Here is a 24184-nt window from a genome sequence, read left to right on the forward strand (position 1 = left end):
TGCACTGCTCCGCTCTCCCACCTGTGAATCGAAGGGATGCGACAGAGGTGCCTCTCTTTGGTGATTGTCTGCCTCATGCCTTGTAATCTGCCCGTCCTGTGCACCTGCTGATGTCGCAGCTATTTTTCACAGACTGGACCAGTGGCGCAATGGATAACGCGTCTGACTACGGATCAGAAGATTGTAGGTTCGACTCCTACCTGGCTCGAGTATTTTTGCAATCTTTGCATTATGGCTTTGGATGCCACGTAAGCGAACATATTTGGTCAAATTGTCCAGCTCTTAAACTGGGAAGTACCTTCTTAGTGCAGTAGGCAGCACGTCAGTCTCATAATCTGAAGGTCCTGAATTCAATCCTTAGAAAAGGCATTGATACTTGTAAAGATGTTTTTCCTTCTTTCCATTTCAGCTGCATGCATGCAAAAATCGAGAAGTTTTGCTGCGACAGCACACCAAAGGATTTGATGTCCCTCAGCCTGCGGTGACCTTCAGAAGCAGATGGGCTCACCCACACCTGACACAACTCTTGTGTCTGAACTATTAACTGAGCCAAAAGAACAGTGGAGAATGCAGGCATTGATCCCACTGCCTCACACATGCAAAGTAAGCGCTCTCCCATTTGAGCAAATTCCCCATTCACATCTGGTATTAGCTCCCAGTTTGCATCTGACTCGCCCCTTATCACTTGCCTGCTCGCTTCCACGACCAGCAGAAATCTCCTGCTTCAGGTTGGCCTGCTCCCTGAACACTTTTCATGCTTTGCTCCAATCGACGTTACTGAGCAATAGCAAGCGAGCAAGGGCAGGACTGGAAGCCACGGATATGGTGAAAGACGCCAAGAAGAGCTCGAGCCTGCGGAAGGGAAGCGAGTTGAGCGTAACGTCGCAGCCGCCACGAGCGTGAGGGAGCAAGCGAGAGGCCTGTCTGACTGATGGACAGATGATTCTATTGCCTGAGGCTTTGCCTGAAAGAAAGTGCTGCCTCTTTTCATGCATTGCTGCTCAAAGGCACTCCCTGCTGACACACAGATGCAAGTGTTCAAGCAAAACGGCGAAGGCACTGTCCTGTGCCTCAGCTGCAACATGTTCAGCTGTAAACTGCTCGTCATATTAAGAGCTCTGCCTTCAGCGAATTGCCACTTACCACACACATACATACTTCAAAAGAATGCTCACTGCTTCAAGCCGGAGTGCAACCAACTACCTAAGCACGACTTTGCTTTGCTTTGTTTTCTACTGCACTGCTCCGCTCTCCCACCTGTGAATCGAAGGGATGCGACAGAGGTGCCTCTCTTTGGTGATTGTCTGCCTCATGCCTTGTAATCTGCCCGTCCTGTGCACCTGCTGATGTCGCAGCTATTTTTCACAGACTGGGCCAGTGGCGCAATGGATAACGCGTCTGACTACGGATCAGAAGATTGTAGGTTCGACTCCTACCTGGCTCGAGTATTTTTGCAATCTTTGCCACGTAAGCGAACATATTTGGTCAAACTGTCCAGCTCTTAAACTGGGCATTACCTTCTTAGTGCAGTAGGCAGCACGTCAGTCTCATAATCTGAAGGTCCTGAATTCAATCCTTAGAAAAGGCATTGATACTTGTAAAGATGTTTTTCCTTCTTTCCATTTCAGCTGCATGCATGCAAAAATCGAGAAGTTTTGCTGCGACAGCACACCAAAGGATTTGATGTCCCTCAGCCTGCGGTGACCTTCAGAAGCAGATGGGCTCACCCACACCTGACACAACTCTTGTGTCTGAACTATTAACTGAGCCAAAAGAACAGTGGAGAATGCAGGCATTGATCCCACTGCCTCACACATGCAAAGTAAGCGCTCTCCCATTTGAGCAAATTCCCCATTCACATCTGGTATTAGCTCCCAGTTTGCATCTGACTCGCCCCTTATCACTTGCCTGCTCGCTTCCACGACCAGCAGAAATCTCCTGCTTCAGGTTGGCCTGCTCCCTGAACACTTTTCATGCTTTGCTCCAATCGACGTTACTGAGCAATAGCAAGCGAGCAAGGGCAGGACTGGAAGCCACGGATATGGTGAAAGACGCCAAGAAGAGCTCGAGCCTGCGGAAGGGAAGCGAGTTGAGCCGCCACGAGCGTGAGGGAGCAAGCGAGAGGCCTGTCTGACTGATGGACAGATGATTCTATTGCCTGAGGCTTTGCCTGAAAGAAAGTGCTGCCTCTTTTCATGCATTGCTGCTCAAAGGCACTCCCTGCTGACACACAGATGCAAGTGTTCAAGCAAAACGGCGAAGGCACTGTCCTGTGCCTCAGCTGCAACATGTTCAGCTGTAAACTGCTCGTCATATTAAGAGCTCTGCCTTCAGCGAATTGCCACTTACCACACACATACATACTTCAAAAGAATGCTCACTGCTTCAAGCCGGAGTGCAACCAACTACCTAAGCACGACTTTGCTTTGCTTTGTTTTCTACTGCACTGCTCCGCTCTCCCACCTGTGAATCGAAGGGATGCGACAGAGGTGCCTCTCTTTGGTGATTGTCTGCCTCATGCCTTGTAATCTGCCCGTCCTGTGCACCTGCTGATGTCGCAGCTATTTTTCACAGACTGGGCCAGTGGCGCAATGGATAACGCGTCTGACTACGGATCAGAAGATTGTAGATTCGACTCCTACCTGGCTCGAGTATTTTTGCAATCTTTGCCACGTAAGCGAACATATTTGGTCAAACTGTCCAGCTCTTAAACTGGTAAGTACCTTCTTAGTGCAGTAGGCAGCACGTCAGTCTCATAATCTGAAGGTCCTGAATTCAATCCTTAGAAAAGGCATTGATACTTGTAAAGATGTTTTTCCTTCTTTCCATTTCAGCTGCATGCATGCAAAAATCGAGAAGTTTTGCTGCGACAGCACACCAAAGGATTTGATGTCCCTCAGCCTGCGGTGACCTTCAGAAGCAGATGGGCTCACCCACACCTGACACAACTCTTGTGTCTGAACTATTAACTGAGCCAAAAGAACAGTGGAGAATGCAGGCATTGATCCCACTGCCTCACACATGCAAAGTAAGCGCTCTCCCATTTGAGCAAATTCCCCATTCACATCTGGTATTAGCTCCCAGTTTGCATCTGACTCGCCCCTTATCACTTGCCTGCTCGCTTCCACGACCAGCAGAAATCTCCTGCTTCAGGTTGGCCTGCTCCCTGAACACTTTTCATGCTTTGCTCCAATCGACGTTACTGAGCAATAGCAAGCGAGCAAGGGCAGGACTGGAAGCCACGGATATGGTGAAAGACGCCAAGAAGAGCTCGAGCCTGCGGAAGGGAAGCGAGTTGAGCCGCCACGAGCGTGAGGGAGCAAGCGAGAGGCCTGTCTGACTGATGGACAGATGATTCTATTGCCTGAGGCTTTGCCTGAAAGAAAGTGCTGCCTCTTTTCATGCATTGCTGCTCAAAGGCACTCCCTGCTGACACACAGATGCAAGTGTTCAAGCAAAACGGCGAAGGCACTGTCCTGTGCCTCAGCTGCAACATGTTCAGCTGTAAACTGCTCGTCATATTAAGAGCTCTGCCTTCAGCGAATTGCCACTTACCACACACATACATACTTCAAAAGAATGCTCACTGCTTCAAGCCGGAGTGCAACCAACTACCTAAGCACGACTTTGCTTTGCTTTGTTTTCTACTGCACTGCTCCGCTCTCCCACCTGTGAATCGAAGGGATGCGACAGAGGTGCCTCTCTTTGGTGATTGTCTGCCTCATGCCTTGTAATCTGCCCGTCCTGTGCACCTGCTGATGTCGCAGCTATTTTTCACAGGCTGGGCCAGTGGCGCAATGGATAACGCGTCTGACTACGGCTCAGAAGATTGTAGGTTCGACTCCTACCTCGCTCGAGTATTTTTGCAATCTTTGCCACGTAAGCGAACATATTTGGTCAAACTGTCCAGCTCTTAAATTGGGCATTACCTTCTTAGTGCAGTAGGCAGCACGTCAGTCTCATAATCTGAAGGTCCTGAATTCAATCCTTAGAAAAGGCATTGATACTTGTAAAGATGTTTTTCCTTCTTTCCATTTCAGCTGCATGCATGCAAAAATCGAGAAGTTTTGCTGCGACAGCACACCAAAGGATTTGATGTCCCTCAGCCTGCGGTGACCTTCAGAAGCAGATGGGCTCACCCACACCTGACACAACTCTTGTGTCTGAACTATTAACTGAGCCAAAAGAACAGTGGAGAATGCAGGCATTGTTCCCACTGCCTCACACATGCAAAGTAAGCGCTCTCCCATTTGAGCAAATTCCCCATTCACATCTGGTATTAGCTCCCAGTTTGCATCTGACTCGCCCCTTATCACTTGCCTCCTCGCTTCCACGACCAGCAGAAATCTCCTGCTTCAGGTTGGCCTGCTCCCTGAACACTTTTCATGCTTTGCTCCAATCGACGTTACTGAGCAATAGCAAGCGAGCAAGGGCAGGACTGGAAGCCACGGATATGGTGAAAGACGCCAAGAAGAGCTCGAGCCTGCGGAAGGGAAACGAGTTGAGCGTAACGTCGCAGCCGCCACGAGCGTGAGGGAGCAAGCGAGAGGCCTGTCTGACTGATGGACAGATGATTCTATTGCCTGAGGCTTTGCCTGAAAGAAAGTGCTGCCTCTTTTCATGCATTGCTGCTCAAAGGCACTCCCTGCTGACACACAGATGCAAGTGTTCAAGCAAAACGGCGAAGGCACTGTCCTGTGCCTCAGCTGCAACATGTTCAGCTGTAAACTGCTTGTCATATTAAGAGCTCTGCCTTCAGCGAATTGCCACTTACCACACACATACATACTTCAAAAGAATGCTCACTGCTTCAAGCCGGAGTGCAACCAACTACCTAAGCACGACTTTGCTTTGCTTTGTTTTCTACTGCACTGCTCCGCTCTCCCACCTGTGAATCGAAGGGATGCGACAGAGGTGCCTCTCTTTGGTGATTGTCTGCCTCATGCCTTGTAATCTGCCCGTCCTGTGCACCTGCTGATGTCGCAGCTATTTTTCACAGACTGGGCCAGTGGCGCAATGGATAACGCGTCTGACTACGGATCAGAAGATTGTGGGTTCGACTCCTACCTGGCTCGAGTATTTTTGCAATCTTTGCCACGTAAGCGAACATATTTGTTCAAACTGTCCAGCTCTTAAACTGGGCATTACCTTCTTAGTGCAGTAGGCAGCACGTCAGTCTCATAATCTGAAGGTCCTGAATTCAATCCTTAGAAAAGGCATTTCAGCTGCATGCATGCAAAAATCGAGAAGTTTTGCTGCGACAGCACACCAAAGGATTTGATGTCCCTCAGCCTGCGGTGACCTTCAGAAGCAGATGGGCTCACCCACACCTGACACAACTCTTGTGTCTGAACTATTAACTGAGCCAAAAGAACAGTGGAGAATGCAGGCATTGATCCCACTGCCTCACACATGCAAAGTAAGCGCTCTCCCATTTGAGCAAATTCCCCATTCACATCTGGTATTAGCTCCCAGTTTGCATCTGACTCGCCCCTTATCACTTGCCTGCTCGCTTCCACGACCAGCAGAAATCTCCTGCTTCAGGTTGGCCTGCTCCCTGAACACTTTTCATGCTTTGCTCCAATCGACGTTACTGAGCAATAGCAAGCGAGCAAGGGCAGGACTGGAAGCCACGGATATGGTGAAAGACGCCAAGAAGAGCTCGAGCCTGCGGAAGGGAAGCGAGTTGAGCCGCCACGAGCGTGAGGGAGCAAGCGAGAGGCCTGTCTGACTGATGGACAGATGATTCTATTGCCTGAGGCTTTGCCTGAAAGAAAGTGCTGCCTCTTTTCATGCATTGCTGCTCAAAGGCACTCCCTGCTGACACACAGATGCAAGTGTTCAAGCAAAACGGCGAAGGCACTGTCCTGTGCCTCAGCTGCAACATGTTCAGCTGTAAACTGCTCGTCATATTAAGAGCTCTGCCTTCAGCGAATTGCCACTTACCACACACATACATACTTCAAAAGAATGCTCGCTGCTTCAAGCCGGAGTGCAACCAACTACCTAAGCACGACTTTGCTTTGCTTTGTTTTCTACTGCACTGCTCCGCTCTCCCACCTGTGAATCGAAGGGATGCGACAGAGGTGCCTCTCTTTGGTGATTGTCTGCCTCATGCCTTGTAATCTGCCCGTCCTGTGCACCTGCTGATGTCGCAGCTATTTTTCACAGACTGGGCCAGTGGCGCAATGGATAACGCGTCTGACTACGGATCAGAAGATTGTAGGTTAGACTCCTACCTGGCTCGAGTATTTTTGCAATCTTTGCATTATGGCTTTGGATGCCACGTAAGCGAACATATTTGGTCAAACTGTCCAGCTCTTAAACTGGGAAGTACCTTCTTAGTGCAGTAGGCAGCACGTCAGTCTCATAATCTGAAGGTCCTGAGTTCAATCCTTAGAAAAGGCATTGATACTTGTAAAGCTGTTTTTCCTTCTTTCCATTTCAGCTGCATGCATGCAAAAATCGAGAAGTTTTGCTGCGACAGCACACCAAAGGATTTGATGTCCCTCAGCCTGCGGTGACCTTCAGAAGCAGATGGGCTCACCCACACCTGACACAACTCTTGTGTCTGAACTATTAACTGAGCCAAAAGAACAGTGGAGAATGCAGGCATTGATCCCACTGCCTCACACATGCAAAATAAGCGCTCTCCCATTTGAGCAAATTCCCCATTCACATCTGGTATTAGCTCCCAGTTTGCATCTGACTCGCCCCTTATCACTTGCCTCCTCGCTTCCACGACCAGCAGAAATCTCCTGCTTCAGGTTGGCCTGCTCCCTGAACACTTTTCATGCTTTGCTCCAATCGACGTTACTGAGCAATAGCAAGCGAGCAAGGGCAGGACTGGAAGCCACGGATATGGTGAAAGACGCCAAGAAGAGCTCGAGCCTGCGGAAGGGAAGCGAGTTGAGCGTAACGTCGCAGCCGCCACGAGCGTGAGGGAGCAAGCGAGAGGCCTGTCTGACTGATGGACAGATGATTCTATTGCCTGAGGCTTTGCCTGAAAGAAAGTGCTGCCTCTTTTCATGCATTGCTGCTCAAAGGCACTCCCTGCTGACACACAGATGCAAGTGTTCAAGCAAAACGGCGAAGGCACTGTCCTGTGCCTCAGCTGCAACATGTTCAGCTGTAAACTGCTCGTCATATTAAGAGCTCTGCCTTCAGCGAATTGCCACTTACCACACACATACATACTTCAAAAGAATGCTCACTGCTTCAAGCCGGAGTGCAACCAACTACCTAAGCACGACTTTGCTTTGCTTTGTTTTCTACTGCACTGCTCCGCTCTCCCACCTGTGAATCGAAGGGATGCGACAGAGGTGCCTCTCTTTGGTGATTGTCTGCCTCATGCCTTGTAATCTGCCCGTCCTGTGCACCTGCTGATGTCGCAGCTATTTTTCACAGACTGGGCCAGTGGCGCAATGGATAACGCGTCTGAGTACGGATCAGAAAATTGTAGGTTCGACTCCTACCTGGCTCGAGTATTTTTGCAATCTTTGCCACGTAAGCGAACATATTTGGTCAAACTGTCCAGCTCTTAAACTGGGAAGTACCTTCTTAGTGCAGTAGGCAGCACGTCAGTCTCATAATCTGAAGGTCCTGAATTCAATCCTTAGAAAAGGCATTGATACTTGTAAAGATGTTTTTCTTTCTTTCCATTTCAGCTGCATGCATGCAAAAATCGAGAAGTTTTGCTGCGACAGCACACCAAAGGATTTGATGTCCCTCAGCCTGCGGTGACCTTCAGAAGCAGATGGGCTCACCCACACCTGACACAACTCTTGTGTCTGAACTATTAACTGAGCCAAAAGAACAGTGGAGAATGCAGGCATTGATCCCACTGCCTCACACATGCAAAGTAAGCGCTCTCCCATTTGAGCAAATTCCCCATTCACATCTGGTATTAGCTCCCAGTTTGCATCTGACTCGCCCCTTATCACTTGCCTGCTCGCTTCCACGACCAGCAGAAATCTCCTGCTTCAGGTTGGCCTGCTCCCTGAACACTTTTCATGCTTTGCTCCAATCGACGTTACTGAGCAATAGCAAGCGAGCAAGGGCAGGACTGGAAGCCACGGATATGGTGAAAGACGCCAAGAAGAGCTCGAGCCTGCGGAAGGGAAGCGAGTTGAGCCGCCACGAGCGTGAGGGAGCAAGCGAGAGGCCTGTCTGACTGATGGACAGATGATTCTATTGCCTGAGGCTTTGCCTGAAAGAAAGTGCTGCCTCTTTTCATGCATTGCTGCTCAAAGGCACTCCCTGCTGACACACAGATGCAAGTGTTCAAGCAAAACGGCGAAGGCACTGTCCTGTGCCTCAGCTGCAACATGTTCAGCTGTAAACTGCTCGTCATATTAAGAGCTCTGCCTTCAGCGAATTGCCACTTACCACACACATACATACTTCAAAAGAATGCTCACTGCTTCAAGCCGGAGTGCAACCAACTACCTAAGCACGACTTTGCTTTGCTTTGTTTTCTACTGCACTGCTCCGCTCTCCCACCTGTGAATCGAAGGGATGCGACAGAGGTGCCTCTCTTTGGTGATTGTCTGCCTCATGCCTTGTAATCTGCCCGTCCTGTGCACCTGCTGATGTCGCAGCTATTTATCACAGACTGGGCCAGTGGCGCAATGGATAACGCGTCTGACTACGGATCAGAAGATTGTAGGTTCGACTCCTACCTGGCTCGAGTATTTTTGCAATCTTTGCCACGCAAGCGAACATATTTGGTCAAACTGTCCAGCTCTTAAACTGGGAAGTACCTTCTTAGTGCAGTAGGCAGCACGTCAGTCTCATAATCTGAAGGTCCTGAATTCAATCCTTAGAAAAGGCATTGATACTTGTAAAGATGTTTTTCTTCCTTTCCATTTCAGCTGCATGCATGCAAAAATCGAGAAGTTTTGCTGCGACAGCACACCAAAGGATTTGATGTCCCTCAGCCTGCGGTGACCTTCAGAAGCAGATGGGCTCACCCACACCTGACACAACTCTTGTGTCTGAACTATTAACTGAGCCAAAAGAACAGTGGAGAATGCAGGCATTGATCCCACTGCCTCACACGTGCAAAGTAAGCACTCTCCCATTTGAGCAAATTCCCCATTCACATCTGGTATTAGCTCCCAGTTTGCATCTGACTCGCCCCTTATCACTTGCCTGCTCGCTTCCACGGCCAGCAGAAATCTCCTGCTTCAGGTTGGCCTGCTCCCTGAACACTTTTCATGCTTTGCTCCAATCGACGTTACTGAGCAATAGCAAGCGAGCAAGGGCAGGACTGGAAGCCACGGATATGGTGAAAGACGCCAAGAAGAGCTCGAGCCTGCGGAAGGGAAGCGAGTTGAGCCGCCACGAGCGTGAGGGAGCAAGCGAGAGGCCTGTCTGACTGATGGACAGATGATTCTATTGCCTGAGGCTTTGCCTGAAAGAAAGTGCTGCCTCTTTTCATGCATTGCTGCTCAAAGGCACTCCCTGCTGACACACAGATGCAAGTGTTCAAGCAAAACGGCGAAGGCACTGTCCTGTGCCTCAGCTGCAACATGTTCAGCTGTAAACTGCTCGTCATATTAAGAGCTCTGCCTTCAGCGAATTGCCACTTACCACACACATACATACTTCAAAAGAATGCTCACTGCTTCAAGCCGGAGTGCAACCAACTACCTAAGCACGACTTTGCTTTGCTTTGTTTTCTACTGCACTGCTCCGCTCTCCCACCTGTGAATCGAAGGGATGCGACAGAGGTGCCTCTCTTTGGTGATTGTCTGCCTCATGCCTTGTAATCTGCCCGTCCTGTGCACCTGCTGATGTCGCAGCTATTTATCACAGACTGGGCCAGTGGCGCAATGGATAACGCGTCTGACTACGGATCAGAAGATTGTAGGTTCGACTCCTACCTGGCTCGAGTATTTTTGCAATCTTTGCCACGCAAGCGAACATATTTGGTCAAACTGTCCAGCTCTTAAACTGGGAAGTACCTTCTTAGTGCAGTAGGCAGCACGTCAGTCTCATAATCTGAAGGTTCTGAATTCAATCCTTAGAAAAGGCATTGATACTTGTAAAGATGTTTTTCTTCCTTTCCATTTCAGCTGCATGCATGCAAAAATCGAGAAGTTTTGCTGCGACAGCACACCAAAGGATTTGATGTCCCTCAGCCTGCGGTGACCTTCAGAAGCAGATGGGCTCACCCACACCTGACACAACTCTTGTGTCTGAACTATTAACTGAGCCAAAAGAACAGTGGAGAATGCAGGCATTGATCCCACTGCCTCACACGTGCAAAGTAAGCACTCTCGCATTTGAGCAAATTCCCCATTCACATCTGGTATTAGCTCCCAGTTTGCATCTGACTCGCCCCTTATCACTTGCCTGCTCGCTTCCACGACCAGCAGAAATCTCCTGCTTCAGGTTGGCCTGCTCCCTGAACACTTTTCATGCTTTGCTCCAATCGACGTTACTGAGCAATAGCAAGCGAGCAAGGGCAGGACTGGAAGCCACGGATATGGTGAAAGACGCCAAGAAGAGCTCGAGCCTGCGGAAGGGAAGCGAGTTGAGCGTAACGTCGCAGCCGCCACGAGCGTGAGGGAGCAAGCGAGAGGCCTGTCTGACTGATGGACAGATGATTCTATTGCCTGAGGCTTTGCCTGAAAGAAAGTGCTGCCTCTTTTCATGCATTGCTGCTCAAAGGCACTCCCTGCTGACACACAGATGCAAGTGTTCAAGCAAAACGGCGAAGGCACTGTCCTGTGCCTCAGCTGCAACATGTTCAGCTGTAAACTGCTCGTCATATTAAGAGCTCTGCCTTCAACGAATTGCCACTTACCACACACATACATACTTCAAAAGAATGCTCACTGCTTCAAGCCGGAGTGCAACCAACTACCTAAGCACGACTTTGCTTTGCTTTGTTTTCTACTGCACTGCTCCGCTCTCCCACCTGTGAATCGAAGGGATGCGACAGAGGTGCCTCTCTTTGGTGATTGTCTGCCTCATGCCTTGTAATCTGCCCGTCCTGTGCACCTGCTGATGTCGCAGCTATTTTTCACAGACTGGGCCAGTGGCGCAATGGATAACGCGTCTGACTACGGATCAGAAGATTGTAGGTTCGACTCCTACCTGGCTCGAGTATTTTTGCAATCTTTGCCACGTAAGCGAACATATTTGGTCAAACTGTCCAGCTCTTAAACTGGGAAGTACCTTCTTAGTGCAGTAGGCAGCACGTCAGTCTCATAATCTGAAGGTCCTGAATTCAATCCTTAGAAAAGGCATTGATACTTGTAAAGATGTTTTTCTTTCTTTCCATTTCAGCTGCATGCATGCAAAAATCGAGAAGTTTTGCTGCGACAGCACACCAAAGGATTTGATGTCCCTCAGCCTGCGGTGACCTTCAGAAGCAGATGGGCTCACCCACACCTGACACAACTCTTGTGTCTGAACTATTAACTGAGCCAAAAGAACAGTGGAGAATGCAGGCATTGATCCCACTGCCTCACACATGCAAAGTAAGCGCTCTCCCATTTGAGCAAATTCCCCATTCACATCTGGTATTAGCTCCCAGTTTGCATCTGACTCGCCCCTTATCACTTGTCTGCTCGCTTCCACGACCAGCAGAAATCTCCTGCTTCACGTTGGCCTGCTCCCTGAACACTTTTCATGCTTTGCTCCAATCGACGTTACTGAGCAATAGCAAGCGAGCAAGGGCAGGACTGGAAGCCACGGATATGGTGAAAGACGCCAAGAAGAGCTCGAGCCTGCGGAAGGGAAGCGAGTTGAGCGTAACGTCGCAGCCGCCACGAGCGTGAGGGAGCAAGCGAGAGGCCTGTCTGACTGATGGACAGATGATTCTATTGCCTGAGGCTTTGCCTGAAAGAAAGTGCTGCCTCTTTTCATGCATTGCTGCTCAAAGGCACTCCCTGCTGACACACAGATGCAAGTGTTCAAGCAAAACGGCGAAGGCACTGTCCTGTGCCTCAGCTGCAACATGTTCAGCTGTAAACTGCTCGTCATATTAAGAGCTCTGCCTTCAACGAATTGCCACTTACCACACACATACATACTTCAAAAGAATGCTCACTGCTTCAAGCCGGAGTGCAACCAACTACCTAAGCACGACTTTGCTTTGCTTTGTTTTCTGCTGCACTGCTCCGCTCTCCCACCTGTGAATCGAAGGGATGCGACAGAGGTGCCTCTCTTTGGTGATTGTCTGCCTCATGCCTTGTAATCTGCCCGTCCTGTGCACCTGCTGATGTCGCAGCTAGTTTTCACAGACTGGGCCAGTGGCGCAATGGATAACGCGTCTGACTACGGATCAGAAGATTGTAGGTTCGACTCCTACCTGGCTCGAGTATTTTTGCAATCTTTGCATTATGGCTTTGGATGCCACGTAAGCGAACATATTTGTTCAAACTGTCCAGCTCTTAAACTGGGAAGTACCTTCTTAGTGCAGTAGGCAGCACGTCAGTCTCATAATCTGAAGGTCCTGAGTTCAATCCTTAGAAAAGGAATTGATACTTGTAAAGATGTTTTTCTTTCTTTCCATTTCAGCTGCATGCATGCAAAAATCGAGAAGTTTTGCTGCGACAGCACACCAAAGGATTTGATGTCCCTCAGCCTGCGGTGACCTTCAGAAGCAGATGGGCTCACCCACACCTGACACAACTCTTGTGTCTGAACTATTAACTGAGCCAAAAGAACAGTGGAGAATGCAGGCATTGATCCCACTGCCTCACACATGCAAAGTAAGCGCTCTCCCATTTGAGCAAATTCCCCATTCACATCTGGTATTAGCTCCCAGTTTGCATCTGACTCGCCCCTTATCACTTGCCTCCTCGCTTCCACGACCAGCAGAAATCTCCTGCTTCAGGTTGGCCTGCTCCCTGAACACTTTTCATGCTTTGCTCCAATCGACGTTACTGAGCAATAGCAAGCGAGCAAGGGCAGGACTGGAAGCCACGGATATGGTGAAAGACGCCAAGAAGAGCTCGAGCCTGCGGAAGGGAAGCGAGTTGAGCGTAACGTCGCAGCCGCCACGAGCGTGAGGGAGCAAGCGAGAGGCCTGTCTGACTGATGGACAGATGATTCTATTGCCTGAGGCTTTGCCTGAAAGAAAGTGCTGCCTCTTTTCATGCATTGCTGCTCAAAGGCACTCCCTGCTGACACACAGATGCAAGTGTTCAAGCAAAACGGCGAAGGCACTGTCCTGTGCCTCAGCTGCAACATGTTCAGCTGTAAACTGCTCGTCATATTAAGAGCTCTGCCTTCAGCGAATTGCCACTTACCACACACATACATACTTCAAAAGAATGCTCACTGCTTCAAGCCGGAGTGCAACCAACTACCTAAGCACGACTTTGCTTTGCTTTGTTTTCTACTGCACTGCTCCGCTCTCCCACCTGTGAATCGAAGGGATGCGACAGAGGTGCCTCTCTTTGGTGATTGTCTGCCTCATGCCTTGTAATCTGCCCGTCCTGTGCACCTGCTGATGTCGCAGCTATTTTTCACAGACTGGGCCAGTGGCGCAATGGATAACGCGTCTGAGTACGGATCAGAAAATTGTAGGTTCGACTCCTACCTGGCTCGAGTATTTTTGCAATCTTTGCCACGTAAGCGAACATATTTGGTCAAACTGTCCAGCTCTTAAACTGGGAAGTACCTTCTTAGTGCAGTAGGCAGCACGTCAGTCTCATAATCTGAAGGTCCTGAATTCAATCCTTAGAAAAGGCATTGATACTTGTAAAGATGTTTTTCTTTCTTTCCATTTCAGCTGCATGCATGCAAAAATCGAGAAGTTTTGCTGCGACAGCACACCAAAGGATTTGATGTCCCTCAGCCTGCGGTGACCTTCAGAAGCAGATGGGCTCACCCACACCTGACACAACTCTTGTGTCTGAACTATTAACTGAGCCAAAAGAACAGTGGAGAATGCAGGCATTGATCCCACTGCCTCACACATGCAAAGTAAGCGCTCTCCCATTTGAGCAAATTCCCCATTCACATCTGGTATTAGCTCCCAGTTTGCATCTGACTCGCCCCTTATCACTTGCCTGCTCGCTTCCACGACCAGCAGAAATCTCCTGCTTCAGGTTGGCCTGCTCCCTGAACACTTTTCATGCTTTGCTCCAATCGACGTTACTGAGCAATAGCAAGCGAGCAAGGGCAGGACTGGAAGCCACGGATATGGTGAAAGACGCCAAGAAGAGCTCGAGCCTGCGGAAGGGAAGCGAGTTGAGCCGCCACGAGCGTGAGGGAGCAAGCGAGAGGCCTGTCTGACTGATGGACAGATGATTCTATTGCCTGAGGCTTTGCCTGAAAGAAAGTGCTGCCTCTTTTCATGCATTGCTGCTCAAAGGCACTCCCTGCTGACACACAGATGCAAGTGTTCAAGCAAAACGGCGAAGGCACTGTCCTGTGCCTCAGCTGCAACATGTTCAGCTGTAAACTGCTCGTCATATTAAGAGCTCTGCCTTCAGCGAATTGCCACTTACCACACACATACATACTTCAAAAGAATGCTCACTGCTTCAAGCCGGAGTGCAACCAACTACCTAAGCACGACTTTGCTTTGCTTTGTTTTCTACTGCACTGCTCCGCTCTCCCACCTGTGAATCGAAGGGATGCGACAGAGGTGCCTCTCTTTGGTGATTGTCTGCCTCATGCCTTGTAATCTGCCCGTCCTGTGCACCTGCTGATGTCGCAGCTATTTTTCACAGACTGGGCCAGTGGCGCAATGGATAACGCGTCTGACTACGGATCAGAAGATTGTAGGTTCAACTCCTACCTGGTTCGAGTATTTTTGCAATCTTTGCATTATGGCTTTGGATGCCACGTAAGCGAACATATTTGGTCAAACGGTCCAGCTCTTAAACTGGGAAGTACCTTCTTAGTGCAGTAGGCAGCACGTCAGTCTCATAATCTGAAGGTCCTGAGTTCAATCCTTAGAAAAGGCATTGATACTTGTAAAGATGTTTTTCCTTCTTTCCATTTCAGCTGCATGCATGCAAAAATCGAGAAGTTTTGCTGCGACAGCACACCAAAGGATTTGATGTCCCTCAGCCTGCGGTGACCTTCAGAAGCAGATGGGCTCACCCACACCTGACACAACTCTTGTGTCTGAACTATTAACTGAGCCAAAAGAACAGTGGAGAATGCAGGCATTGATCCCACTGCCTCACACATGCAAAGTAAGCGCTCTCCCATTTGAGCAAATTCCCCATTCACATCTGGTATTAGCTCCCAGTTTGCATCTGACTCGCCCCTTATCACTTGCCTCCTCGCTTCCACGACCAGCAGAAATCTCCTGCTTCAGGTTGGCCTGCTCCCTGAACACTTTTCATGCTTTGCTCCAATCGACGTTACTGAGCAATAGCAAGCGAGCAAGGGCAGGACTGGAAGCCACGGATATGGTGAAAGACGCCAAGAAGAGCTCGAGCCTGCGGAAGGGAAGCGAGTTGAGCGTAACGTCGCAGCCGCCACGAGCGTGAGGGAGCAAGCGAGAGGCCTGTCTGACTGATGGACAGATGATTCTATTGCCTGAGGCTTTGCCTGAAAGAAAGTGCTGCCTCTTTTCATGCATTGCTGCTCAAAGGCACTCCCTGCTGACACACAGATGCAAGTGTTCAAGCAAAACGGCGAAGGCACTGTCCTGTGCCTCAGCTGCAACATGTTCAGCTGTAAACTGCTCGTCATATTAAGAGCTCTGCCTTCAGCGAATTGCCACTTACCACACACATACATACTTCAAAAGAATGCTCACTGCTTCAAGCCGGAGTGCAACCAACTACCTAAGCACGACTTTGCTTTGCTTTGTTTTCTACTGCACTGCTCCGCTCTCCCACCTGTGAATCGAAGGGATGCGACAGAGGTGCCTCTCTTTGGTGATTGTCTGCCTCATGCCTTGTAATCTGCCCGTCCTGTGCACCTGCTGATGTCGCAGCTATTTATCACAGACTGGGCCAGTGGCGCAATGGATAACGCGTCTGACTACGGATCAGAAGATTGTAGGTTCGACTCCTACCTGGCTCGAGTATTTTTGCAATCTTTGCCACGCAAGCGAACATATTTGGTCAAACTGTCCAGCTCTTAAACTGGGAAGTACCTTCTTAGTGCAGTAGGCAGCACGTCAGTCTCATAATCTGAAGGTCCTGAATTCAATCCTTAGAAAAGGCATTGATACTTGTAAAGATGTTTTTCTTCCTTTCCATTTCAGCTGCATGCATGCAAAAATCGAGAAGTTTTGCTGCGACAGCACACCAAAGGATTTGATGTCCCTCAGCCTGCGGTGACCTTCAGAAGCAGATGGGCTCACCCACACCTGACACAACTCTTGTGTCTGAACTATTAACTGAGCCAAAAGAACAGTGGAGAATGCAGGCATTGATCCCACTGCCTCACACGTGCAAAGTAAGCACTCTCCCATTTGAGCAAATTCCCCATTCACATCTGGTATTAGCTCCCAGTTTGCATCTGACTCGCCCCTTATCACTTGCCTGCTCGCTTCCACGGCCAGCAGAAATCTCCTGCTTCAGGTTGGCCTGCTCCCTGAACACTTTTCATGCTTTGCTCCAATCGACGTTACTGAGCAATAGCAAGCGAGCAAGGGCAGGACTGGAAGCCACGGATATGGTGAAAGACGCCAAGAAGAGCTCGAGCCTGCGGAAGGGAAGCGAGTTGAGCCGCCACGAGCGTGAGGGAGCAAGCGAGAGGCCTGTCTGACTGATGGACAGATGATTCTATTGCCTGAGGCTTTGCCTGAAAGAAAGTGCTGCCTCTTTTCATGCATTGCTGCTCAAAGGCACTCCCTGCTGACACACAGATGCAAGTGTTCAAGCAAAACGGCGAAGGCACTGTCCTGTGCCTCAGCTGCAACATGTTCAGCTGTAAACTGCTCGTCATATTAAGAGCTCTGCCTTCAGCGAATTGCCACTTACCACACACATACATACTTCAAAAGAATGCTCACTGCTTCAAGCCGGAGTGCAACCAACTACCTAAGCACGACTTTGCTTTGCTTTGTTTTCTACTGCACTGCTCCGCTCTCCCACCTGTGAATCGAAGGGATGCGACAGAGGTGCCTCTCTTTGGTGATTGTCTGCCTCATGCCTTGTAATCTGCCCGTCCTGTGCACCTGCTGATGTCGCAGCTATTTATCACAGACTGGGCCAGTGGCGCAATGGATAACGCGTCTGACTACGGATCAGAAGATTGTAGGTTCGACTCCTACCTGGCTCGAGTATTTTTGCAATCTTTGCCACGCAAGCGAACATATTTGGTCAAACTGTCCAGCTCTTAAACTGGGAAGTACCTTCTTAGTGCAGTAGGCAGCACGTCAGTCTCATAATCTGAAGGTTCTGAATTCAATCCTTAGAAAAGGCATTGATACTTGTAAAGATGTTTTTCTTCCTTTCCATTTCAGCTGCATGCATGCAAAAATCGAGAAGTTTTGCTGCGACAGCACACCAAAGGATTTGATGTCCCTCAGCCTGCGGTGACCTTCAGAAGCAGATGGGCTCACCCACACCTGACACAACTCTTGTGTCTGAACTATTAACTGAGCCAAAAGAACAGTGGAGAATGCAGGCATTGATCCCACTGCCTCACACGTGCAAAGTAAGCACTCTCGCATTTGAGCAAATTCCCCATTCACATCTGGTATTAGCTCCCAGTTTGCATCTGACTCGCCCCTTATCACTTGCCTGCTCGCTTCCACGACCAGCAGAAATCTCCTGCTTCAGGTTGGCCTGCTCCCTGAACACTTTTCATGCTTTGCTCCAATCGACGTTACTGAGCAATAGCAAGCGAGCAAGGGCAGGACTGGAAGCCACGGATATGGTGAAAGACGCCAAGAAGAGCTCGAGCCTGCGGAAGGGAAGCGAGTTGAGCGTAACGTCGCAGCCGCCACGAGCGTGAGGGAGCAAGCGAGAGGCCTGTCTGACTGATGGACAGATGATTCTATTGCCTGAGGCTTTGCCTGAAAGAAAGTGCTGCCTCTTTTCATGCATTGCTGCTCAAAGGCACTCCCTGCTGACACACAGATGCAAGTGTTCAAGCAAAACGGCGAAGGCACTGTCCTGTGCCTCAGCTGCAACATGTTCAGCTGTAAACTGCTCGTCATATTAAGAGCTCTGCCTTCAACGAATTGCCACTTACCACACACATACATACTTCAAAAGAATGCTCACTGCTTCAAGCCGGAGTGCAACCAACTACCTAAGCACGACTTTGCTTTGCTTTGTTTTCTACTGCACTGCTCCGCTCTCCCACCTGTGAATCGAAGGGATGCGACAGAGGTGCCTCTCTTTGGTGATTGTCTGCCTCATGCCTTGTAATCTGCCCGTCCTGTGCACCTGCTGATGTCGCAGCTATTTTTCACAGACTGGGCCAGTGGCGCAATGGATAACGCGTCTGACTACGGATCAGAAGATTGTAGGTTCGACTCCTACCTGGCTCGAGTATTTTTGCAATCTTTGCCACGTAAGCGAACATATTTGGTCAAACTGTCCAGCTCTTAAACTGGGAAGTACCTTCTTAGTGCAGTAGGCAGCACGTTAGTCTCATAATCTGAAGATCCTGAATTCAATCCTTAGAAAAGGCATTGATACTTGTAAAGATGTTTTTCTTTCTTTCCATTTCAGCTGCATGTATGCAAAAATGGAGAAGTTTTGCTGCGACAGCACACCAAAGGATTTGATGTCCCTCAGCCTGCGGTGACCTTCAGAAGCAGATGGGCTCACCCACACCTGACACAACTCTTGTGTCTGAACTATTAACTGAGCCAAAAGAACAGTGGAGAATGCAGGCATTGATCCCACTGCCTCACACATGCAAAGTAAGCGCTCTCCCATTTGAGCAAATTCCCCATTCACATCTGGTATTAGCTTCCAGTTTGCATCTGACTCGCCCCTTATCACTTCCCTGCTCGCTTCCACGACCAGCAGAAATCTCCTGCTTCAGGTTGGCCTGCTCCCTGAACACTTTTCATGCTTTGCTCCAATCGACGTTACTGAGCAATAGCAAGCGAGCAAGGGCAGGACTGGAAGCCACGGATATGGTGAAAGACGCCAAGAAGAGCTCGAGCCTGCGGAAGGGAAGCGAGTTGAGCGTAACGTCGCAGCCGCCACGAGCGTGAGGGAGCAAGCGAGAGGCCTGTCTGACTGATGGACAGATGATTCTATTGCCTGAGGCTTTGCCTGAAAGAAAGTGCTGCCTCTTTTCATGCATTGCTGCTCAAAGGCACTCCCTGCTGACACACAGATGCAAGTGTTCAAGCAAAACGGCGAAGGCACTGTCCTGTGCCTCAGCTGCAACATGTTCAGCTGTAAACTGCTCGTCATATTAAGAGCTCTGCCTTCAACGAATTGCCACTTACCACACACATACATACTTCAAAAGAATGCTCACTGCTTCAAGCCGGAGTGCAACCAACTACCTAAGCACGACTTTGCTTTGCTTTGTTTTCTACTGCACTGCTCCGCTCTCCCACCTGTGAATCGAAGGGATGCGACAGAGGTGCCTCTCTTTGGTGATTGTCTGCCTCATGCCTTGTAATCTGCCCGTCCTGTGCACCTGCTGATGTCGCAGCTATTTTTCACAGACTGGGCCAGTGGCGCAATGGATAACGCGTCTGACTACGGATCAGAAGATTGTAGGTTCGACTCCTACCTGGCTCGAGTATTTTTGCAATCTTTGCATTATGGCTTTGGATGCCACGTAAGCGAACATATTTGGTCAAACTGTCCAGCTCTTAAACTGGGAAGTACCTTCTTAGTGCAGTAGGCAGCACGTCAGTCTCATAATCTGAAGGTCCTGAGTTCAATCCTTAGAAAAGGAATTGATACTTGTAAAGATGTTTTTCTTTCTTTCCATTTCAGCTGCATGCATGCAAAAATCGAGAAGTTTTGCTGCGACAGCACACCAAAGGATTTGATGTCCCTCAGCCTGCGGTGACCTTCAGAAGCAGATGGGCTCACCCACACCTGACACAACTCTTGTGTCTGAACTATTAACTGAGCCAAAAGAACAGTGGAGAATGCAGGCATTGATCCCACTGCCTCACACGTGCAAAGTAAGCACTCTCCCATTTGAGCAAATTCCCCATTCACATCTGGTATTAGCTCCCAGTTTGCATCTGACTCGCCCCTTATCACTTGCCTGCTCGCTTCCACGACCAGCAGAAATCTCCTGCTTCAGGTTGGCCTGCTCCCTGAACACTTTTCATGCTTTGCTCCAATCGACGTTACTGAGCAATAGCAAGCGAGCAAGGGCAGGACTGGAAGCCACGGATATGGTGAAAGACGCCAAGAAGAGCTCGAGCCTGCGGAAGGGAAGCGAGTTGAGCGTAACGTCGCAGCCGCCACGAGCGTGAGGGAGCAAGCGAGAGGCCTGTCTGACTGATGGACAGATGATTCTATTGCCTGAGGCTTTGCCTGAAAGAAAGTGCTGCCTCTTTTCATGCATTGCTGCTCAAAGGCACTCCCTGCTGACACACAGATGCAAGTGTTCAAGCAAAACGGCGAAGGCACTGTCCTGTGCCTCAGCTGCAACATGTTCAGCTGTAAACTGCTCGTCATATTAAGAGCTCTGCCTTCAACGAATTGCCACTTACCACACACATACATACTTCAAAAGAATGCTCACTGCTTCAAGCCGGAGTGCAACCAACTACCTAAGCACGACTTTGCTTTGCTTTGTTTTCTACTGCACTGCTCCGCTCTCCCACCTGTGAATCGAAGGGATGCGACAGAGGTGCCTCTCTTTGGTGATTGTCTGCCTCATGCCTTGTAATCTGCCCGTCCTGTGCACCTGCTGATGTCGCAGCTATTTTTCACAGACTGGGCCAGTGGCGCAATGGATAACGCGTCTGACTACGGATCAGAAGATTGTAGGTTCGACTCCTACCTGGCTCGAGTATTTTTGCAATCTTTGCCACGTAAGCGAACATATTTGGTCAAACTGTCCAGCTCTTAAACTGGGAAGTACCTTCTTAGTGCAGTAGGCAGCACGTCAGTCTCATAATCTGAAGGTCCTGAATTCAATCCTTAGAAAAGGCATTGATACTTGTAAAGATGTTTTTCTTTCTTTCCATTTCAGCTGCATGCATGCAAAAATCGAGAAGTTTTGCTGCGACAGCACACCAAAGGATTTGATGTCCCTCAGCCTGCGGTGACCTTCAGAAGCAGATGGGCTCACCCACACCTGACACAACTCTTGTGTCTGAACTATTAACTGAGCCAAAAGAACAGTGGAGAATGCAGGCATTGATCCCACTGCCTCACACATGCAAAGTAAGCGCTCTCCCATTTGAGCAAATTCCCCATTCACATCTGGTATTAGCTCCCAGTTTGCATCTGACTCGCCCCTTATCACTTGTCTGCTCGCTTCCACGACCAGCAGAAATCTCCTGCTTCACGTTGGCCTGCTCCCTGAACACTTTTCATGCTTTGCTCCAATCGACGTTACTGAGCAATAGCAAGCGAGCAAGGGCAGGACTGGAAGCCACGGATATGGTGAAAGACGCCAAGAAGAGCTCGAGCCTGCGGAAGGGAAGCGAGTTGAGCGTAACGTCGCAGCCGCCACGAGCGTGAGGGAGCAAGCGAGAGGCCTGTCTGACTGATGGACAGATGATTCTATTGCCTGAGGCTTTGTCTGAAAGAAAGTGCTGCCTCTTTTCATGCATTGCTGCTCAAAGGCACTCCCTGCTGACACACAGATGCAAGTGTTCAAGCAAAACGGCGAAGGCACTGTCCTGTGCCTCAGCTGCAACATGTTCAGCTGCAAACTGCTCGTCATATTAAGAGCTCTGCCTTCAGCGAATTGCCACTTACCACACACATACATACTTCAAAAGAATGCTCACTGCTTCAAGCCGGTGTGCAACCAACTACCTAAGCACGACTTTGCTTTGCTTTGTTTTCTACTGCACTGCTCCGCTCTCCCACCTGTGAATCGAAGGGATGCGACAGAGGTGCCTCTCTTTGGTGATTGTCTGCCTCATGCCTTGTAATCTGCCCGTCCTGTGCACCTGCTGATGTCGCAGCTATTTTTCACAGACTGGGCCAGTGGCGCAATGGATAACGCGTCTGACTACAGATCAGAAGATTGTAGGTTCGACTCCTACCTGGCTCGAGTATTTTTGCAATCTTTGCCACGTAAGCGAACATATTTGGTCAAACTGTCCAGCTCTTAAACTGGGAAGTACCTTCTTAGTGCAGTAGGCAGCACGTCAGTCTCATAATCTGAAGGTCCTGAATTCAATCCTTAGAAAAGGCATTGATACTTGTAAAGATGTTTTTCTTTCTTTCCATTTCAGCTGCATGCATGCAAAAATCGAGAAGTTTTGCTGCGACAGCACACCAAAGGATTTGATGTCCCTCAGCCTGCGGTGACCTTCAGAAGCAGATGGGCTCACCCACACCTGACACAACTCTTGTGTCTGAACTATTAACTGAGCCAAAAGAACAGTGGAGAATGCAGGCATTGATCCCACTGCCTCACACATGCAAAGTAAGCGCTCTCCCATTTGAGCAAATTCCCCATTCACATCTGGTATTAGCTCCCAGTTTGCATCTGACTCGCCCCTTATCACTTGTCTGCTCGCTTCCACGACCAGCAGAAATCTCCTGCTTCACGTTGGCCTGCTCCCTGAACACTTTTCATGCTTTGCTCCAATCGACGTTACTGAGCAATAGCAAGCGAGCAAGGGCAGGACTGGAAGCCACGGATATGGTGAAAGACGCCAAGAAGAGCTCGAGCCTGCGGAAGGGAAGCGAGTTGAGCGTAACGTCGCAGCCGCCACGAGCGTGAGGGAGCAAGCGAGAGGCCTGTCTGACTGATGGACAGATGATTCTATTGCCTGAGGCTTTGCCTGAAAGAAAGTGCTGCCTCTTTTCATGCATTGCTGCTCAAAGGCACTCCCTGCTGACACACAGATGCAAGTGTTCAAGCAAAACGGCGAAGGCACTGTCCTGTGCCTCAGCTGCAACATGTTCAGCTGTAAACTGCTCGTCATATTAAGAGCTCTGCCTTCAACGAATTGCCACTTACCACACACATACATACTTCAAAAGAATGCTCACTGCTTCAAGCCGGAGTGCAACCAACTACCTAAGCACGACTTTGCTTTGCTTTGTTTTCTGCTGCACTGCTCCGCTCTCCCACCTGTGAATCGAAGGGATGCGACAGAGGTGCCTCTCTTTGGTGATTGTCTGCCTCATGCCTTGTAATCTGCCCGTCCTGTGCACCTGCTGATGTCGCAGCTAGTTTTCACAGACTGGGCCAGTGGCGCAATGGATAACGCGTCTGACGACGGATCAGAAGATTGTAGGTTCGACTCCTACCTGGCTCGAGTATTTTTGCAATCTTTGCATTATGGCTTTGGATGCCACGTAAGCGAACATATTTGGTCAAACTGTCCAGCTCTTAAACTGGGAAGTACCTTCTTAGTGCAGTAGGCAGCACGTCAGTCTCATAATCTGAAGGTCCTGAGTTCAATCCTTAGAAAAGGAATTGATACTTGTAAAGATGTTTTTCTTTCTTTCCATTTCAGCTGCATGCATGCAAAAATCGAGAAGTTTTGCTGCGACAGCACACCAAAGGATTTGATGTCCCTCAGCCTGCGGTGACCTTCAGAAGCAGATGGGCTCACCCACACCTGACACAACTCTTGTGTCTGAACTATTAACTGAGCCAAAAGAACAGTGGAGAATGCAGGCATTGATCCCACTGCCTCACACGTGCAAAGTAAGCACTCTCCCATTTGAGCAAATTCCCCATTCACATCTGGTATTAGCTCCCAGTTTGCATCTGACTCGCCCCTTATCACTTGCCTGCTCGCTTCCACGACCAGCAGAAATCTCCTGCTTCAGGTTGGCCTGCTCCCTGAACACTTTTCATGCTTTGCTCCAATCGACGTTACTGAGCAATAGCAAGCGAGCAAGGGCAGGACTGGAAGCCACGGATATGGTGAAAGACGCCAAGAAGAGCTCGAGCCTGCGGAAGGGAAGCGAGTTGAGCGTAACGTCGCAGCCGCCACGAGCGTGAGGGAGCAAGCGAGAGGCCTGTCTGACTGATGGACAGATGATTCTATTGCCTGAGGCTTTGCCTGAAAGAAAGTGCTGCCTCTTTTCATGCATTGCTGCTCAAAGGCACTCCCTGCTGACACACAGATGCAAGTGTTCAAGCAAAACGGCGAAGGCACTGT

The 24184-nt window shown here is 49.5% G+C and overlaps 18 non-coding genes across 18 annotated transcripts; all 18 read left to right on the forward strand.

Moving 5' to 3' along the window:
- Positions 1 to 135: 135 nt before the first annotated feature.
- Positions 136 to 208, forward strand: trnar-acg (transfer RNA arginine (anticodon ACG)). Its single transcript has one exon. It is a non-coding gene; the product is annotated as a tRNA-Arg (tRNA).
- Positions 209 to 1371: 1163 nt separating this feature from the next.
- trnar-acg (transfer RNA arginine (anticodon ACG)) lies at positions 1372 to 1444 on the forward strand. The gene has a single exon. It is a non-coding gene; the product is annotated as a tRNA-Arg (tRNA).
- Positions 1445 to 2577: 1133 nt separating this feature from the next.
- trnar-acg (transfer RNA arginine (anticodon ACG)) lies at positions 2578 to 2650 on the forward strand. Its single transcript has one exon. It is a non-coding gene; the product is annotated as a tRNA-Arg (tRNA).
- Positions 2651 to 3783: 1133 nt separating this feature from the next.
- trnar-acg (transfer RNA arginine (anticodon ACG)) lies at positions 3784 to 3856 on the forward strand. Its single transcript has one exon. It is a non-coding gene; the product is annotated as a tRNA-Arg (tRNA).
- A 1146-nt stretch (positions 3857 to 5002) lies between these two features.
- trnar-acg (transfer RNA arginine (anticodon ACG)) lies at positions 5003 to 5075 on the forward strand. The gene has a single exon. It is a non-coding gene; the product is annotated as a tRNA-Arg (tRNA).
- Positions 5076 to 6174: 1099 nt separating this feature from the next.
- Positions 6175 to 6247, forward strand: trnar-acg (transfer RNA arginine (anticodon ACG)). The gene has a single exon. It is a non-coding gene; the product is annotated as a tRNA-Arg (tRNA).
- Positions 6248 to 8616: 2369 nt separating this feature from the next.
- On the forward strand, positions 8617 to 8689 carry trnar-acg (transfer RNA arginine (anticodon ACG)). Its single transcript has one exon. It is a non-coding gene; the product is annotated as a tRNA-Arg (tRNA).
- A 1133-nt stretch (positions 8690 to 9822) lies between these two features.
- trnar-acg (transfer RNA arginine (anticodon ACG)) lies at positions 9823 to 9895 on the forward strand. The gene has a single exon. It is a non-coding gene; the product is annotated as a tRNA-Arg (tRNA).
- Positions 9896 to 11041: 1146 nt separating this feature from the next.
- Positions 11042 to 11114, forward strand: trnar-acg (transfer RNA arginine (anticodon ACG)). The gene has a single exon. It is a non-coding gene; the product is annotated as a tRNA-Arg (tRNA).
- Positions 11115 to 12260: 1146 nt separating this feature from the next.
- Positions 12261 to 12333, forward strand: trnar-acg (transfer RNA arginine (anticodon ACG)). Its single transcript has one exon. It is a non-coding gene; the product is annotated as a tRNA-Arg (tRNA).
- Positions 12334 to 14702: 2369 nt separating this feature from the next.
- trnar-acg (transfer RNA arginine (anticodon ACG)) lies at positions 14703 to 14775 on the forward strand. Its single transcript has one exon. It is a non-coding gene; the product is annotated as a tRNA-Arg (tRNA).
- Positions 14776 to 15938: 1163 nt separating this feature from the next.
- Positions 15939 to 16011, forward strand: trnar-acg (transfer RNA arginine (anticodon ACG)). The gene has a single exon. It is a non-coding gene; the product is annotated as a tRNA-Arg (tRNA).
- Positions 16012 to 17144: 1133 nt separating this feature from the next.
- Positions 17145 to 17217, forward strand: trnar-acg (transfer RNA arginine (anticodon ACG)). The gene has a single exon. It is a non-coding gene; the product is annotated as a tRNA-Arg (tRNA).
- A 1146-nt stretch (positions 17218 to 18363) lies between these two features.
- Positions 18364 to 18436, forward strand: trnar-acg (transfer RNA arginine (anticodon ACG)). The gene has a single exon. It is a non-coding gene; the product is annotated as a tRNA-Arg (tRNA).
- A 1146-nt stretch (positions 18437 to 19582) lies between these two features.
- trnar-acg (transfer RNA arginine (anticodon ACG)) lies at positions 19583 to 19655 on the forward strand. The gene has a single exon. It is a non-coding gene; the product is annotated as a tRNA-Arg (tRNA).
- A 1163-nt stretch (positions 19656 to 20818) lies between these two features.
- trnar-acg (transfer RNA arginine (anticodon ACG)) lies at positions 20819 to 20891 on the forward strand. The gene has a single exon. It is a non-coding gene; the product is annotated as a tRNA-Arg (tRNA).
- Positions 20892 to 22037: 1146 nt separating this feature from the next.
- trnac-aca (transfer RNA cysteine (anticodon ACA)) lies at positions 22038 to 22110 on the forward strand. The gene has a single exon. It is a non-coding gene; the product is annotated as a tRNA-Cys (tRNA).
- Positions 22111 to 23256: 1146 nt separating this feature from the next.
- On the forward strand, positions 23257 to 23329 carry trnar-acg (transfer RNA arginine (anticodon ACG)). Its single transcript has one exon. It is a non-coding gene; the product is annotated as a tRNA-Arg (tRNA).
- Positions 23330 to 24184: the final 855 nt, after the last annotated feature.

This window comes from Pristiophorus japonicus, chromosome 1, assembly GCF_044704955.1.
Source record: "Pristiophorus japonicus isolate sPriJap1 chromosome 1, sPriJap1.hap1, whole genome shotgun sequence".
Classification (NCBI taxonomy): domain Eukaryota; kingdom Metazoa; phylum Chordata; class Chondrichthyes; family Pristiophoridae; genus Pristiophorus; species Pristiophorus japonicus.